The following is a 16,222-nucleotide window of genomic DNA, read 5'->3' on the forward strand; positions in this document are numbered from 1 at the left end:
AGGATAGGGTGTGTGTAGGTGCAGGAATGTGGGTTTGAAAAGCAAAGATGATATTAAAAATATCTAACAGCTGCTAGAGCCACAAAGGTACATGCCAGCTGATCATAGGCCTGCCTGAAAGGGTGGGAGTTGGTGGGATGGAGGGTGTAGGGGGAGAGAATAAATAAAAGAATAAAACACAAGCTCTTATCCTTTCTGGTTTCCCTACCCCCAAACAAGAATAATAGTACCTCAGTAAATTAACTCAACACATAAAGACACACAGACGTTTAAGGGAACCCAAGGGCAAAGATGCAACCAGCCTGCAAGAATGAACTAGAGCCAGGGGCTTGTGTGGCAGCAATACTCTAGGTCCTTCTCTTGTGGGCTCTTCTCTGTAGGACTCCCTCACTGGTTTGTTTTCTCTTGCATCTGTTCAGACTGTCTTTGTCTGGTTTTCCAGTCTATATGCTCCTAAATTTACCTTTTGTTGTTGTTCTAAATATCACACAGACTCAAAATGAACCAGATCCAAATTCCTCTTGAAAGGAGTCTAACTGGCAAAGCTTGGGTCAGGTTCCTTTTCCTGACCATCTACCTGTGACTGGGATGGTTTTGTCATATTGGAAAAAAAAAAAAGTAGCTGCTGGGAGCCTATTACTGTCAATGTGGGTGGTAGTGCAGAAACGATGTTGAAAATACTTAACAACTGGTGTGAGATGAGCTTCAATCACTGAGAATGGACACCAGCCCTAAAAACCAGTGCAGCTGGACCAGTCTAGTCTGGAATGGGAAAAGAAGAGGACCAGTTCCCAGCAGATGGAAAATAATCATGAACTGGGCTTTTAATCTAAGAGTGGTCTGTCCAGAGTCTATGAAAAAACAGTCAAAGCCCATGTTAAAAGCAGAGTGTTCTTGAAAACTTTTTTTTTTAGCAATTAGAGGGATTATTTAAGTGCTATTTTGGTTTCTATCAGCACAACTGTGTGCTAAATGCTGCAAACAATAAAAGAAAAATACAGCACAGAACACTCCCTGCCCTCTGCCTCCAGGAGCTTTCACTCTGATTGGAGAAGTGAGACAGGAAGAATTTACAGAACCAGGCACTGATTATAGAGGGCTCCCAGAGAGTGCCCTGTGAGTCAGTGGGAGAAGAGCTCCCTGTGGACTGGAGAGGCAGGGACACTGATAGGGAGTGGCTGAGAATGCTATCTATGTCTCCTCTCAATGTAAAGATTTTCTAAATTCTGTGGATTAATGAAGGGACCCATCACCTGGACTTTGAAGGATGTATTCAAAAGGTCCAAAAGCTTTTTCAAAATCAAGGATGGGGCTGCAAGAAACTTTGCTCAAGCTTAAACACCAGCCTCCGGAACGTGACACATGCCACAATATGGATGAACCTTGAAAACATTGTGCTGAATTAAAGAAGCCAGATACAAAGTCACATATTGTATGATTTCACTTACATGAAATAACCACAGTAGGAAAACTCGTAGAAACCAAAAAAGAATTGGTGGTTGCCCAGGGCTGAAGGGAAGAGGGAATGGGGAGTAACTCCTAACATGTACAGGATTTCTTTTGAGGATGAGGAAAATGTTCTGGAGTTAGTTGGGACTATTGCACAACCTTGTGAGTATACAAAAGACTATAACTATACTTCAAATGGGTGGATTTTATGGTATGTGAGTTATATCTCAACAAAACAAAAACAATAGCAAAGACACATTAAAAAAAATCAGCCTTCTAGTTAGAAAAAGTTTCTTTCTCCTCTTTGCTTCTACACTTAGATGTGAATGTTTCTTTTATTCACTGACAGTTCCCTAATCTGTTACACCAGCCTAGGACTCCCCTGCAGCTGAAACCTTCCTGGAGCTTCCCCACAGGTACCTCAAAAACCCAACATAATGAAAATAAAATGGCAATGTTGGCCCTAACTTTCTCTCCTTCCTGTATTTCCTCCTTCAGTTGGTGGGTTCGCTGACCATTCAGTCATGTAAGGCATCCATGTGTGAGTCATTCTTTATGTCATTCAATCATTTGTTCATCCATTCAGCAAATCATCTTTAAAGACCTGTCACACATCAGGCACAGGCTTGTGCTGGACATGTAGCTGGGAACAAGACACACATGGTTCCAGCCCTTGTGGAGGACCATGGAAGATAGATCAATCATTCAGACACAGTGAGATGAGAACAGTGGCCTGGGGGATACAGGGAGCCAACTCCTACCTGTGATTATTCACCAAATGCTATTGATTTTGCCTCCTAAATACCTCTCGAATGTGGTGTTTGCTCCTCATTCAAAATACTCTTGTCTTCCTTCAAGCCCGTCTACATGACCTCAGTTGCTTCCTAACTGGTCTCCTTGTCCCAATTTCTCACACCACCAGCCTTTCTAGTCTCAAATCCTTCTCCCGTCTCAAATCCTTCTCCCACCCTGCTGCTAGAAAGACCATTCAAAAACAAAACACTTCCTCACGCGATTTCCTTGTTTATAATATTTTTGTCTCCTATAATGTTCCAACACACCTGAAGGCTATAATATGCTCCCACCAGAAGAGGGGCTGCAGTGACTGATGACGGGGGTTGGCCCTCTTCCTAACTCGGATGGAGAATCATTGTGTAGTTCAAATTCCTTCCCAGGACATACCATGTCCTTCATAAAATGACCCCTGCTTACCTCTTCAATCTCACCACCATGGCTTCTCCCATGTGGTCAGAGGATGGATTTTCTTTCTCCAGTTTCTCCCAATCCCCATAGTCTACTCAACACCAAGTTGAGCATGCTTCCCAAGGCAGACGCATTGACAGACTTCATTTTAAAATTCACCAGTGCTTTGTTGCCAGGTAGCTGAACTAAGGCCACATTAAAGTTCTGAAGATCTTTCAGATATTTGACCCTGAGGCCCATTCATGGCCTCTGTTTGCCACCCGCTTGACTGAAGCCCTCATTCAGTCCAGCAGCAGAAGTGGATGGAACTGAGTGATTGACAACCTCCCTAAGCCTCTGTGCAAGAAGAAGAGGGACTCTGGGCAATGCAGAGAGAGGAGGGAACAAAAGAGTTTAAATGGACCAAAGAAATGAGGCAGAAGAGAAGAGACAGAGAGTACCGGAAAGGAGAGATGGCTCCCGCCCCTGCTTCCTCTGGGTGTGGACCATGTTGCTGCTGGGCATGCTGACAGAGTCTTGTGATGTGACTTAGAGGAACTGGTTGGGTAAGAAGAGCTGCCCCCCAGCGTCTCTTCCTCTGAGGGTTTTATACAAGTTGGAACATGCCCAAAACAAAGAACTGCTTCTACTTTCTTTCATACCCCATATGTGCTGATAGCTGTGCGTGCATGCTAAGTCGGTTCAGTCATGTCCGACTCTTTGTGACCCTACGGACAATAACCTGCCAGGCTTCTCTGTCCATGGGATCCTCCAGGCAAGAATACTGGAGTAGGTTGCCATGTCCTCCTCCAGGATGTCTTCCCAACCCAGGGATCGAAGCCATGTCTCTTATTGGCAAGTGGGTTATTTACCACTAGCATCACCTGGGAAGCCCGTGCTGATAGCTACAAACAATAAAAAACTACTTGGTTGTTATGGTAACACCAGATGAACGATGGTACTATGGATGGTACCATCACATCCTTCCATTGAGAAGTGTGAGCAGGGGTTGCACCCATGTGTGCCTACACACTAACCATTGCCATTCCCTCAATAGTCAGGCTGTTGAGCCTCTGTGCTCTCCCACCTGCTGTACCCTTAGGCTGGAATGCTTCTGTCCCGTCTTACCAGTTTATTCAACCTCATATTTCATGGTTCACCTTGGAGCTTTTACTGACCCTCTTAACACAAAAAGTTAGGTGACTGGGGGCTAGGTGTCTGTCTTCTGCTTTTTCCATAACATTCAGGGTACCTCTCTTACAGCCTTTGTAATGTTGGAGGGCAATTATTGGTTTAAGTGTGTCCTCACTGCTAAGTGGAGTGTGACGGCTGTATCACACTCATCTCTTTATCTTTAGCTCTTACCAAAGTGCTTAATGCCTAGGTCATTTTCAACAAATCATTTCTGAATAGTTGAAGGAATTAAGAATAGAATGCTGCATATTGAAAAATAGCCACGCATCCCTTTGACCCAGACTAAATCTTATTCAGTATCCTCAGGGCATCCTAATAAGGTGCTTCCCTTCTCACCTAAACAATTTGCTGGCCCCCTTCTCGGAAATGTAGAAGGGTTGGGCTAATTGGATTTGTCTAAAGAGAAGAGAGAGAGAATGATGGGAGAGAAAGACTTAAAACAGCCAAGTCTCATCTAGCTGCAAAGTTTACTGGACTCAATCTCAGTAAAATTGAATCAGTTGGCACCATTGTCCTCCAGCCCTGATTTAATGGTGGGACAAGAGATGTTGAATGCACTATTAAAAGGGAGTGCAGGAGGAAGGGATCCAAAGGAGCTGGTCAGAAGAGACAGTCCTGCCTGTTAGTGGCTGTGAAGAGAAGGGACACATTGCCCATTGCACTTGTGTTCCCCGCAAGAACCTCGGGTTCCTGGAATCTGAGCTCGAAGAGACTGACCTCCCTGCTGCCTGTTCCTGTGTTACCACTGATGAGGGAGTGATTCTGACATGGTTTATGACTGCCTTGAGCAGGTTACCTCTTTTAACATCTATTTTAAAAAGAGAATAAAGATTCTTGTTTGTTGTTGTTATAAGCTCAGAAGCACAGTGCCCACAAAGCACCGTACAATTGCTATAATTAACTTTATTATATTTCCGTTCTGTAATAACCTACTATAAATTATAGCCCATGAGCATTATACTTAGCTCCAGAACAATGAGCAACAGCCATTCATCTGTGTATTTATTTTATTGAGGCTATTTTCAAAAAATATTAAAAACTGTGAAAAGGAAATTTAAGTTTTCTGGCAAAATAACCATTCAGAAAAATCATTATGAGGGTTTTTGTTGCTGTTCAGTCGCTCAGTTGTGTCCAATCTCTGTGACCCCATGGTGTGTAGCCCTCCAGGCTCCTCTGTTCAGGGGATTTTCCAGGTGAGATACTGGAGTGAGTTACCAGTTCCTTCTCCAGGGGATCTTCCGGACCCAGGGATCGAACCTGCATCTCCCTCATTGGCAGGTGGATTCTTTACCACTGAGCTACTTGGGAAGCTCCACTGATTGAAAGTTTTAAAGTATTAGTCACTCAGTCGTGTCGACTCTTTGTGACCCCATAGACTGTAACCTACCAGCCTCCTCTGTCCATGGGATTCTCCAGGCAAGAATACTGGAGTGGGTTGCCATTCCCTTCTCCAGGAGATCTTCCCGACCCAGGGATCAAACCTGGGTCTCCCAAATTGGAGGCAGATTCTGTACCATCTTAGCCACTGCAGAAGCCCCATTATGAGGGTACAACTTTCATTTTCTTTTCTTTTTCCCTTTTGTAGTCCATATTTTTCTTTTTTTAAAAAAAGGATCATATTGCATTATAACCTGTTCTGTTTTACTAAGCCACAGAACTGCAGACACATGTTTCTCTGATGTCTCTGCAATTTTTGAAGACTGTGCAGTATTCTTTCTCATGCATGGACCATAGTTAATTTGGTCAGGCCTCCCTCAGTCATTATATCTAACCCCATGCACCACTTGCCTTGTAAATTTCCTGCTAGAAATTTTGGTTGGCATTACCAAGACTCCATCATTCTTGTAGTCTCTCATGAGTATTTGGAGACCCAACTTGATAAAATTGGGTCCTGCACCTGAGTGGCTTTCGGGTTCCTCCCTGTTGGCCTTGGAGCTGAAGGATTCCAGGCTGGTGGGAAGGATAATGAGAGAAATTCAACTTAGTTGGGAGGCGGACGAAGGAGGAGATTTTTGCTTTAGTTGGAATTCTTCTGGATGTTCCTTCCAAAGGCTCCATGCCTACATCTCACTTTACTTCAATTCCATTCGACACTTAAAAAAAAAAGAGCTGTCTTTTCTGTAGCACATCCTACTAAGGATTCAGAATTAACTGTTCATCCTTTGTCCTTCTTTCTCCCTCTCTCCTAGATAGGAACATGTTTCTCCTCTATTTTTTTCATGCCTGGGGCACTTGCCCTTCTAGTTCATTTCTAGATTGTTTTAGCATCCTCTAAGGGTTCTGGAGGAAATGATCATGGTCTGAATTCCAGATATGCTAAGCATTCATGTTATATGGCTTCCCAGGTGGCTCTAGTGGTAAAGAACCCACCTGCCAGTGCAGGAGACATAAGAGACATGGGTTCCATTCCTGGGTTGGGAAATGCATCCCATTCCAAGATTCTTGCCTGGAGAATCCCATGGACAGGGAAGTTGGGCAAGTTAAGTCCATGGGGTCCATAGAGTCGGACACGACTGAAGCGACGTGGCACGCATGTTAGTTCACTTATTCAGCAATATTTTTCAAGCCTGTACTGTGTTAGGTAACATGAGTTTGGCAATTAATAGCATGTCCATAAACCTTTTTCTCTAGAAACTTACAGTCCAGTGGAGGTGCTAAAGAAGTAGATAGGGAATTACAAAATGAGGTAGCAAAGTAAGGAGTCAGCTCAAGATGCTATGTCTCAAAAAAAGAAAAAGATGCTACGTCTCATTAGACCAAAGGTCACCTTCAACCAAACTGGAAGCTTTAAACCTGGCCCAACACCCAGGTCCCTGAACTCTTTCAGAGAGGCATAAATATGAAGAAGATTCCAAATTATCTGCCCCATACCAGTCTCATCTGGACAGGTCAGTTCTTCCCTCTAGCTTCCCACTAAGCTGTAAAAAGAGATTCAGTAAACACCAGCTGAATTAAACTAGTCAATTGATGTATTGACTTTTTTTTCTTTATTAAATCATTAAAACTCTGAAACCAAGCCAGAATCAAGTATGAATAACGCGGTTGTTACCCTGTTTGTCCAAGATTGCCCTTTTCATCTTTTATCCAATTTGCAGGAACTGAGAGCCAGGATAAGTCCTCTAGACAGAAATCAGCTAACATGTTATGGACTGAACACTCTGCCATGGCAGGGGACTCTGAGTCTCAGCTGTTCAACAGAGGATGCTGCATGGCTTTGCTCATCAGCCTAATTTAGATGATAGATGATTGACCGAAATGAGCTATGAGAGGGTGTGTATTAATACCTTCCCTAGCAACACACCAACGAGGGAATGGCAAAGTCCAAAGGTTCAACATCAGTTTTCCATCCTGGGTAAGTTCACATGGCTTTCCTTTTCTAGCCATAAGTTCTGAGAAATTTCTCTCCAAAATCTTCCTTTAGAACCCAGTCTGGATTGAATCAGAGTTGGATAGACTGGAAAACATTTACTTCTCAAAATTTTTAACAATCAGTCTTTGAAGTTCAATTGTTCTGGCTTTCCCATCCCCCTCCCCTACCTCCCATCCCAGGATAAAATGATTAAGAATTAGGAGCAAAGTGAATGGAAGAAACACAATTTTCAGGACCTTTGAAGAGGGGAACCATCTGGGCCATTTACTCTAAGCCTTCTCAGATGAAACTTTCTTTCTTTCTTTTTTAAATATTTATTTATTTGGCTGCACCACGTCTTAGTTGTGGCATGCAGGAATCTTTAGTTGAGGCGTGTGGGATCTCGTTCCCTGACCAGGAATCAAACCTGAGCCCCCTGCATTGGAAGCACAGAGTCTTAGCAACTGGACCACCAGGGAAGTCCCCTTAGTTACAAATTTCTGCTGAAGAGTGAGAAAAGGCTTCATATTTTAATATCCACAGGTTAATTTGCCATTCAATTACCATGATCCAATAATATACAATCCAATTATATACATTCAAGTCTCATTTCAGAACAAATGTTAAAATAAACATGTGTACGCATCAAATATTGCTGGGGATTTAGCAATTCATATCATTTTATTAATAACATGAAGTTTTCCTGCTTGGTCACTTTATCATTTTTTTTCAGTTTGCCATTGGTAACTCTTCAATCAGGAACTATTAATATTTACCTAGAAGAGAGATTGGGCTTTTCCGGGTGGCACTAGTGGTAAAGAACTCATCTACCAATGCAATAGACATAAGAAACATGAGTTCAATCCCTAGGTCGAAAAGATCCCCTGGAGAAGGGAACGGCAACCCACTCCAGTATTCTTGCCTGAGAATCTCATGGACAGAGGAGCCTGGTCTATGGGGTCACAGAGTCTATGGGGTCACAAAGAGTGAAGTCACTTCACTCGTGTCCAACTCTGTGTGACCTTATGGACTATAACCAACCAGGATCCTCTCTCCATGGGATTCTCCAGGCAAGAATACTAGAGTGGGTTGCCATGCCCTTCTTCAGGGGATCCTCCCAACCCAGGGATGAAACACACATCTCTTATGTCTCCTGTTATTTACAACAAGCGCCCCATGGGAAGCCCCACCCTACATCTAGAGTTACATTATTATAATCATTGATCTTATAAAACTGTATCTTTGATCAGTCGTTTCAAGTCAGCTAATCATCATTACATATCTAGTAATGCAAGAAAAAATCATCTTGTACAGTGTGCTGTGCTAAGTCACTTAGCCGTGTCCGACTCTTTGGACCGCATGGACTGTAGCCCGCCAGGCTCCTCAATAGGCAGAATACAAGTAATATAGTTAGTAGTATTGATAAGGTCATAAATAAGCATTTAAGTGAAGAGCTTCCAGTAGGCGTGGCCCGGTATCTCCCCAGATCGCTGACCAGTCTGTTTTGCATCCATCACTATGTTTAAGGGAAATGATTTGTTGTTATTATACTCAAAGTTCACCAAAGATGTCTGCAGGTATGAGGTGAGTGGTAGATCATGGTGACCCCTGAAGGACTGACAAAGGAATGTTATCTTCTGAGGACGTAGGTGGTTGGCATCCAAAGAAGAACAATTGATCTTTATGTTTGAGCAGGTATTTCTGCCACTGGGCAGTCTGGCTAATGCAGAATGCCATTTCACAATGAATGGTAGAGGGGAGAGAGGAGGCCAAAGGGCAGAGAAAAAGTTTTATGCTTAACGTTTTCTTGGCTTAAAATATGAATTTTATGTCATCCCTTTTATGAAAGATCCAAGAGCCTCTTATAATGATTCAAAAATAAGGTCATTCTTTTTTCCAGAGTTACAAAAGTGTCACTTGTACTGCCCAAACCGAAGTGAGACATCATCTCAGAGCAGGAAATGAAAGGAGCCAGTATGAGATGCAAGCAGTTTTTTAGTATTTATGTATTTTATTTATCTGGCTGTGTGGGATCTTTCGTTGTAGTGCGTGGACTCTAGTTGTGGTGCTCAGCCTCAAGAATACGTAGACTCCAGAGTCCAGGGGCTTCAGTAGCTGTGGCTGGAGGGCTTAGTTGCTCCATGGCATACGGGCTCTTATTTCCCCAACCAAGTATTGAACCCAAGGCCCCCGCATTGCAAGGTGGATTCTTAACTACTGGACCACCAGAGAAGTCCCCCAAGAAGTTTTAAAAGGCATGAAAGATATGAAAGTACTTAACAGTAATGAACTATACATCTTAAAAAAATGATTAAGGTGGTTAATTTTATATTATGTATGAGGTGCTAAGTCGATTCAGTCCTGTCTGACTCTGCAACCCTATGGACTGTAGCCCTCCAGGTTCCTCTGCCTGTGGAATTCTCCAGGCAAGAATACTGGAGTGGGTTGCCAGTCCCTCCTCCAGGGATATTATGCATATTTTACCACAATTAAAATGTTTTTAATGTTGTGTGTATTTAGGAAAGCAAGTTTTATTATTTCTTTTTAGTTTTATCTCAATCTTTTAAATTGAAGTACAGTTGATTTAGAATATTACATTTGTTTCAGGTGTACAGCATAGTGATTAAGTATCTTTGCAGAATTTATTCGAAGTTATTATAAGATAATGGCTATAATTTCCTGTGCTATACAGCATATCTTTATTGCTTATCTATTTTTACACATAGTAGTTTGAATCCCTTAATTCCATATGCCTATCCAGAAGAAGTCTGTTTTCTATGCCTGTGAGTCTGTTTCTGTTTTGCAAATACTTTGTGTTTTTTTTTAGATTCCACATATAGGTGGTTTCATAGGGTATATAATGGAAAAGTGCCAGGTGTCAACAGACAGGAGTTGGGCCTGCCTGTCTCAACAGAGTCATGCAGTGAATTAAAGGAATCTCTTAAAGTAACACTAGTGCAAGGCATCTTCCCAGGATCTGATGAGTCTCTATTTTTCTGTCTAGATAATGATAATGAAGACTGATTTTTTTAACAGCAAAGCCAATTTGATTTGTTAATTGGTGCTCCTATATCTTTTCTTTCTTCTTTTTTTTTTTTTGGCTGCACCAGGTCTTAGCTGTGGCATGTGGGATCTAGTTTCCTGACCAGGGATGTATCCCGTCCCCCTGCATTGGGAGCAAGGAGTCTTAACCACCGGACCGCCCTGCTCCCCTGTGCTCCAATATCTTAAGTGTATTTTCCTTATGGTAAAACACGGACAGCAATGCGGGGAGGGGGCAAGTCTGGGGAGGACCAAACGTGGAAATTCCTCTCCTGACCACCTCCACTCCATCCCTTGTGAACGTAGGTCATGCTTATTGGAACCTGCTAGAGGAGATGGGGGTATAGAAGTGGGTGACTGCCTGTCAGTGTAAGAGGGGTGTTTGTGTGGTGCGTAAGTCATAGGGGAGTCCTTCGAGGATGGATCTCAGGGGTGGGAAAGTGTCGCCCTCCTCGGAAAGTCATAACATGATTTCATGGGCATAATGACCCTGAATGTGCAGATTTGGGCGGTTAAGAGTAGATAGGATTCTGTCTTAAAAGGTGAAGGTTGTTGCTTTTGCCCCTCCGGAAAGACTTCTGCAGTGCCCCCCCACCCCCACCCCTGGAAAGAACAGGACAGCGGGTGACTAGTCTCTTTTTCTCCTGTCCCCTCGGGCCTTCAGCCGCCGAAAGGGGGCCTTGCGGGCCTGACCCCCGGCTGGAAGGAAGAGGCGTAACTCAACTTCCTCGCCGGCGGCACCCGCGGCGGCGGTGGGTGCGCGGGTTTGCGCATCCCGCCCCCGGGCCGGGAAGGGGCGGAGCCGGGCGGAACCCGCCCCCGGCTGGCCCCTCTTCCCCGCCGCTCCTCCGACCCGCGCTGGCCGCAGTCCCCGCTGCCTGCAGGAAGCTGGGAGCGGGATCTTGGGCCAGGAGTGCGGGCTGGGCTGCGTGCACGGGCTCGGCCGCCGCTGCCGGTGAGTCCCTGGGCTGGCGGCGCGGTGCGGGGAGGGAGGCGGGTCAGGACCCGGCTGTTGGGGAGCCCCCGGGCGCAAGCACCGGGATGTCAAGATCGCGACGGAGGGGGCTCCCGGAGGAGCATCGCGAGGTAGAGGAGGAGCCCGGGGGCGGGGAGTCAACATGCCCCCGGTGCTGGGGCTTCCAGGAGCCCTGAAGGCGAGGCAGAGGGTCAGGAACTCGAAGTTGGGGCGTCCCGAAACCCGATCCTGGAGGACTACGGGGTTAGGATCCTGAGGTTGGAGAGGTCCCCAGGGGTGCGGAATGAGGGCTGCCCAGCCGGCCTTCTCGGGGCGCCCTCCGCAGGGCGGAGGGGAGCAGAACCCGGGAAGGGAGTGCAGAGAGAGGAAGCCCGAGGAGGGCGGGGCGGGAGAGAAGCCCCAGGGAGGGGAGCCCCGGACCGGGGAGGGTGGGGCGACGCGAGTGACTTCTCCGGGGAAGGATGGAGGGGGATTCGCCGAGAAGGCGGGCGCGGGGAGCGGAGCTGTGCGGAGAACCTGGGGTTCTGTTCTGGAGGATGAGGGATTGGAGAGCTAGAACGCCGCGGCGGGGTCCGAGGTGGCCGGCGGAGCTGTAGGGCAGGCACTCAGGGAACATCTCGGCCTAGGGGACGCAGCCCACTCGGGATCATGGCCATCTCAAGAGGACACTCACTCGAGGGAGCAAGAAGGGCCACCCTGGATGGGGTTGGGTAGGGACCCTCCACCTAGCGAGCTCGGGCAGTGTTGGCAACTTAGGCAGGGGGACCAGAGAGGGGCGCACCTGGCAGACATGTGCGGGCACCGCAGTGCCCTAAGCACCTGTGGGCCCTCAGGCACAGACTCACAAAAGGGAGACCCGTGGACTGGACGGGCTTTGGGTTGCATCTCATATTTCTGAGCTGGGTTAGAAGTGATTTTGTCCAGGGATCCGATGAGAAGAGTCTGGGCTTATAGCTCAGAATAGCTCTGGAGTGAATTTTCAAATTGTGTAGGTAAGCTCTACCTCTGTGTGTGTGTAACTCATAATGAAAGTGTGTATAATTTTTAGATCCACATGTGCTGCTTGCTTCCCCCTCTTGTACTTTGTGAGAGGCTGTTTCTGAGTAAAAACTGGAGGAAAATCAGGAAGGTTCCAGCGTACACACATACACAAGAACCGCCCACGATTGCATTGCATTGCACAGTCTAGTAAACACGAGTATTATACTTTTGGATTGCTTCTGTTGGTGAGGGCTCCCTTTAGTGGAGTGAATAGGAGTTACCTGCATGGAAGGTGGACTGCCCTTGACTGCCCTCTTAAGATGTCCACAGCCTGGACCCACCCCTTAGTTGCTGCACCCTTGACCAGGTCACCTGGTGGGGCGCTAGCCTGCTCAGGACCTCAGTGAATGGGCATTCTAGAGTCTGTCTGAATCTAAACAAATGACCAGTGCACTGTCTGGTTTATCTTTTTTTTTCCCCCTGTTGTTTGTCTTAGGTGTCTGGCTCTCTTGTACTAGTTAAATAATATTGACATCTTATATTAATGTATTCTATATGGTTAATTATGTGTGGTAATTACCTTAATTATTTGATATAACAACTAATTCAGGAAGACCTAGGGCCTTGGGAATCCTGTTAAGTAAATCTCTCCCTGAGGACTTCCTGGGCTTTAAGGGGCAGTGGAAGGGGGAGGGAATGCGCTCTATTCCTTTTCTTTTCTGCTGTAGATATAGGTCCATCTTCTAATACACACTGAGATTTGAGCTTCCTGGGAGGACCAAAGACTTTTGGCATCTCATATTTGGCTCAGATGGTAAAGAATCTGCCTGCAACGCAGGAGATCTGGGTTTGATCCCTGGGTGAGGAAGATTCCCTAGAGAAAGGGATAGCTACCCACTCCATTATTCTTGCCTGGGAAGTCCCATGGATAGAGGAGCCTGACAGGCTACAGTCCATGAGTTCACAAAGAGTTGTACACAATACACAACTTAGCGAATAACACTTTCACTTTTCACTATGTTGGGCCCTTTTTTTTTTTTTCTTCATAAAGAGGAAAGCTCATCAATAAGTATGCAAGTTAACGGTAAAGTGATCTATTCAATTTCACAGGTATCATTTCAGGACATGTTTTTTTCCCATCAGGAGGTGGTCGGAACCTTGCACCAAAATCTGCATTATCATTATTGCGGTAGCATGTTTATCTACTTGGACATATAGCTAGCTGATTCTTCCAATTCTTTATCCAAATGTTAGAATAAGTACCTAAGTATTTATACATTCAAATAAATTCGTGTTTCACCCTTTCTTCATCACCCCTCACTGTGGCAAGCTGTGTACTAATTCTAGTGATGCTGTCATTGCCGAGAATAATTTTGGAGCCCTGCTTTGGAGTTGCCTTCAGAGTTGGCAACACATTGACTGAATTGCCTCTGTGATGGCAAACCTTCAGCAGTTGGGAAACAGCCAAATGCTTGTGTGGAGCCAACTTTGGTGGAGAATTGGGGTTGTTATAGGAAGTATGTCCATTAAAGTAATGAAAGTCCTCTTGAAGGACTGGCAGTTCTACAGGGGTCATCCAGTAAAGAGTATGTGTTTAGGATTGTAAAGTAGTTGCTTTGAAATGCAGCCTTCATTTGGTTGTTTGTGCTCTGGTGCATGTGTGAAAAAAAAAACAAAGCTGGTCCTAGAGGAGGAAATGGCAACCCACTCCAGTGTTCTTGCCTGGGAAATCCCATGGACAGAGGAGCCTGGTGAGCCAGTCCATGGGGTCGCAAAGAGTCGGACATGACAGCAACTGAGCACAGAGTATTATACTCTGTCGTACCTTATGGTTTGGGGGCTTCCCAGGTGGCGCTAGTGGTAAAGAACCTGCCTGCCAATGCCAGAGATATGAGAGACTCAGGTTCCATCCCTGGGTTAGAAAGAGCCCCTGGAGGAGGGCACAGCAACCCACTCCAGTGTTCTTGCTTGGAGAATCCCATAAACAGAGGAGCATGGCAGGCTACAGTCCATAGGGTTGCAAAGAGTTGGACATGACTGAGGTGACTTAACACGCACCAGCACCTTATAGCTTATGGGGCTGGAGAAAATAAGCCTTTCTTTTCCCCTTCCATGTACTCTGTACCAGGCAGTTTCCATCCCCTCTTGTATTTTTTACCGAAAGCAAAATGAACAAAAGACTTCTTTTTTCCAGCAAAAAAGGTAGTCAGAAAGTCACTTACCCTATTGGTCATTAAATGCCTGATACCTAAGTTTTTATGTGAAAAGATCTATATAGAGTCAAGGGAAAGAGAATGATTTCTGAAAATCCATTTTAGTTTTGGGATTCCATAGCACATAGCATGAAAAATTAACATATCCCTTTTCTGCCTTTGTTTCCCTAAATTCCATTTTTCCCCCCTCAGGTTGTATAACCTGAAGTTTCAATACAGCCATAGCTTGAATCTTGATTTAACTGTGATCTTGGACAAATTATTCATCTCTTTTGGCCTCCATTTCTTACCCTAACATAAAGATATGATGAGCAGGTACCTCATGGGGCTATGATGAAGATGAAGTAAGATTTGTGTGTGTAGAACCCTGAGATCAGTGTCCCTTACATAATCAGTGCTCCATAGAGTCTAGCTCTTTGTGTTATTAGGAGTGCTTATTGATTGTTTTGTATTAGATTCCTTTTAAGCCATGTAAAAATTTACAATTTCCAAGTAATGATAGTCCCTTTGGCTGGGCTTTGCAAATGAACCTGTCCTCTCAGGAGTTTTTTAAGAATGACCTTAACAGCAACCATAGCTAGCTACTTTATTTTGAATTCCTATTGGGCTTCCCAGAGGTAAAGAATCCACCTGCCAAGCAGGAGACTCCAGTTCAATCCCTGGGTCAGAAAGATCCCCTGGAGAAGGAAATGGCAACCCACTGCAGTATTCTTGCCTGGAAATTCCCTTGGACAGAGGAACCTGGCGGACTATAGTCCATGGGGTTGCAAAGAGTCTGACACGACTTAGCAACCGAGCATGCACGTATTTTAAAATATGAAAACTCCAGTTTTGATTGTGTATTAGGTGTAACAGTTTGGTAAAAAGCTGAAGGAAAATTGTTTAAAAGCTTCTCCTATAATTTTCTCCCCGATTCAATGAAATATTATTGTAACGACATAGCTCTAGTTCTTTTGGCATATATTGAAAGGGATGATTCTGGGGAACGTTTGTTTCAGTTAAATTGGAGTTTTGTTCTGTTTTTTTTTTTCTTTTAAGTGATGGAGAGGAAGAACCTGGCACTGCATTCTCAGCTCTTTCATAAATACCAACAGTCAGTTTTTGCAAATTTATGAAGTTTATTATATACAGTTAATTTTACCTTAATTTTAATGAAATAATTTACGGTTACTATAAAATAGCTGTATCATGAAATGTTCAACATTTAGTGAGAATTCTCTGTGTTTCAGTGAAGTATGTGCAGGAGATGAGGTTTAAGGAACAGATTTTTTCCTCCAGAAGTTCATATTATGTGCCCTCTTACTTAGGACAATGCATTAGCAAGAATTTTTGTTTGGTTTTTTTTTTCTTCTAATAGCTTACAAGGCTAAGGATTAATATGAATTTCACACATGTTCCTTTCCCTCAATTTCCTGTAGAAGGCTAAATATATGGATCTCTCAATAGTGTTTATATTTTTTGATATGGATAAATTCTTTCAGGATTAGATCCTGCTATGTACTCAGATGCCATAAAAGGAAATAAGGGCCCTAAAACTACTTAGTGAATTGTAAAGTGATAGACAGTCTGCCTTCTCTATGGGAGCTGGCGTGGGGGATAGATAGAGTCTGCATCCTCAGGTTCAACCAACCGAGGATGGAAATGTCAATGAAAAAATTAATCCATAGTCAAGCTAAGAAAGAAATGGAACATTTTATTCAAACCAACCCAAGGATTATAACCTGGGAGACAGTCTCTCGGGGAGGTTTAAGAACTGTTCCAAAGAGGTCAAGGTTGTGGCCAGTCTAGATGTGACTTTGGAGAAGGGGGTACATGCAATCAAGCACACATCTTGGT

General features: G+C 44.5%; 1 protein-coding gene across 2 annotated transcripts in view; it reads left to right on the top strand.

The window, feature by feature from the left end:
- The window catches only part of PAQR8 (progestin and adipoQ receptor family member 8), a 68,592-nt gene that overhangs the window by 12,332 nt on the left and 40,038 nt on the right, over positions 1–16,222 (top strand). Inside the window, exon 1 of one of the 2 annotated variants that reach the window (XM_081517350.1) lies at positions 11,015–11,171. The exons of the other annotated variant lie outside the window; for it this stretch is intronic. The gene's annotated coding sequence lies outside the window, so the exon portion shown is untranslated. Of the gene's footprint in view, positions 1–11,014; positions 11,172–16,222 lie in introns of those variants that run through there. 2 annotated transcript variants of the gene reach the window in all.

Source organism: Giraffa tippelskirchi, chromosome 8 (genome assembly GCF_054371585.1).
Source record: "Giraffa tippelskirchi isolate mGirTip1 chromosome 8, T2T-mGirTip1v1.2.pri, whole genome shotgun sequence".
In the NCBI taxonomy this organism is placed as follows: Eukaryota; Metazoa; Chordata; class Mammalia; order Artiodactyla; family Giraffidae; genus Giraffa; species Giraffa tippelskirchi.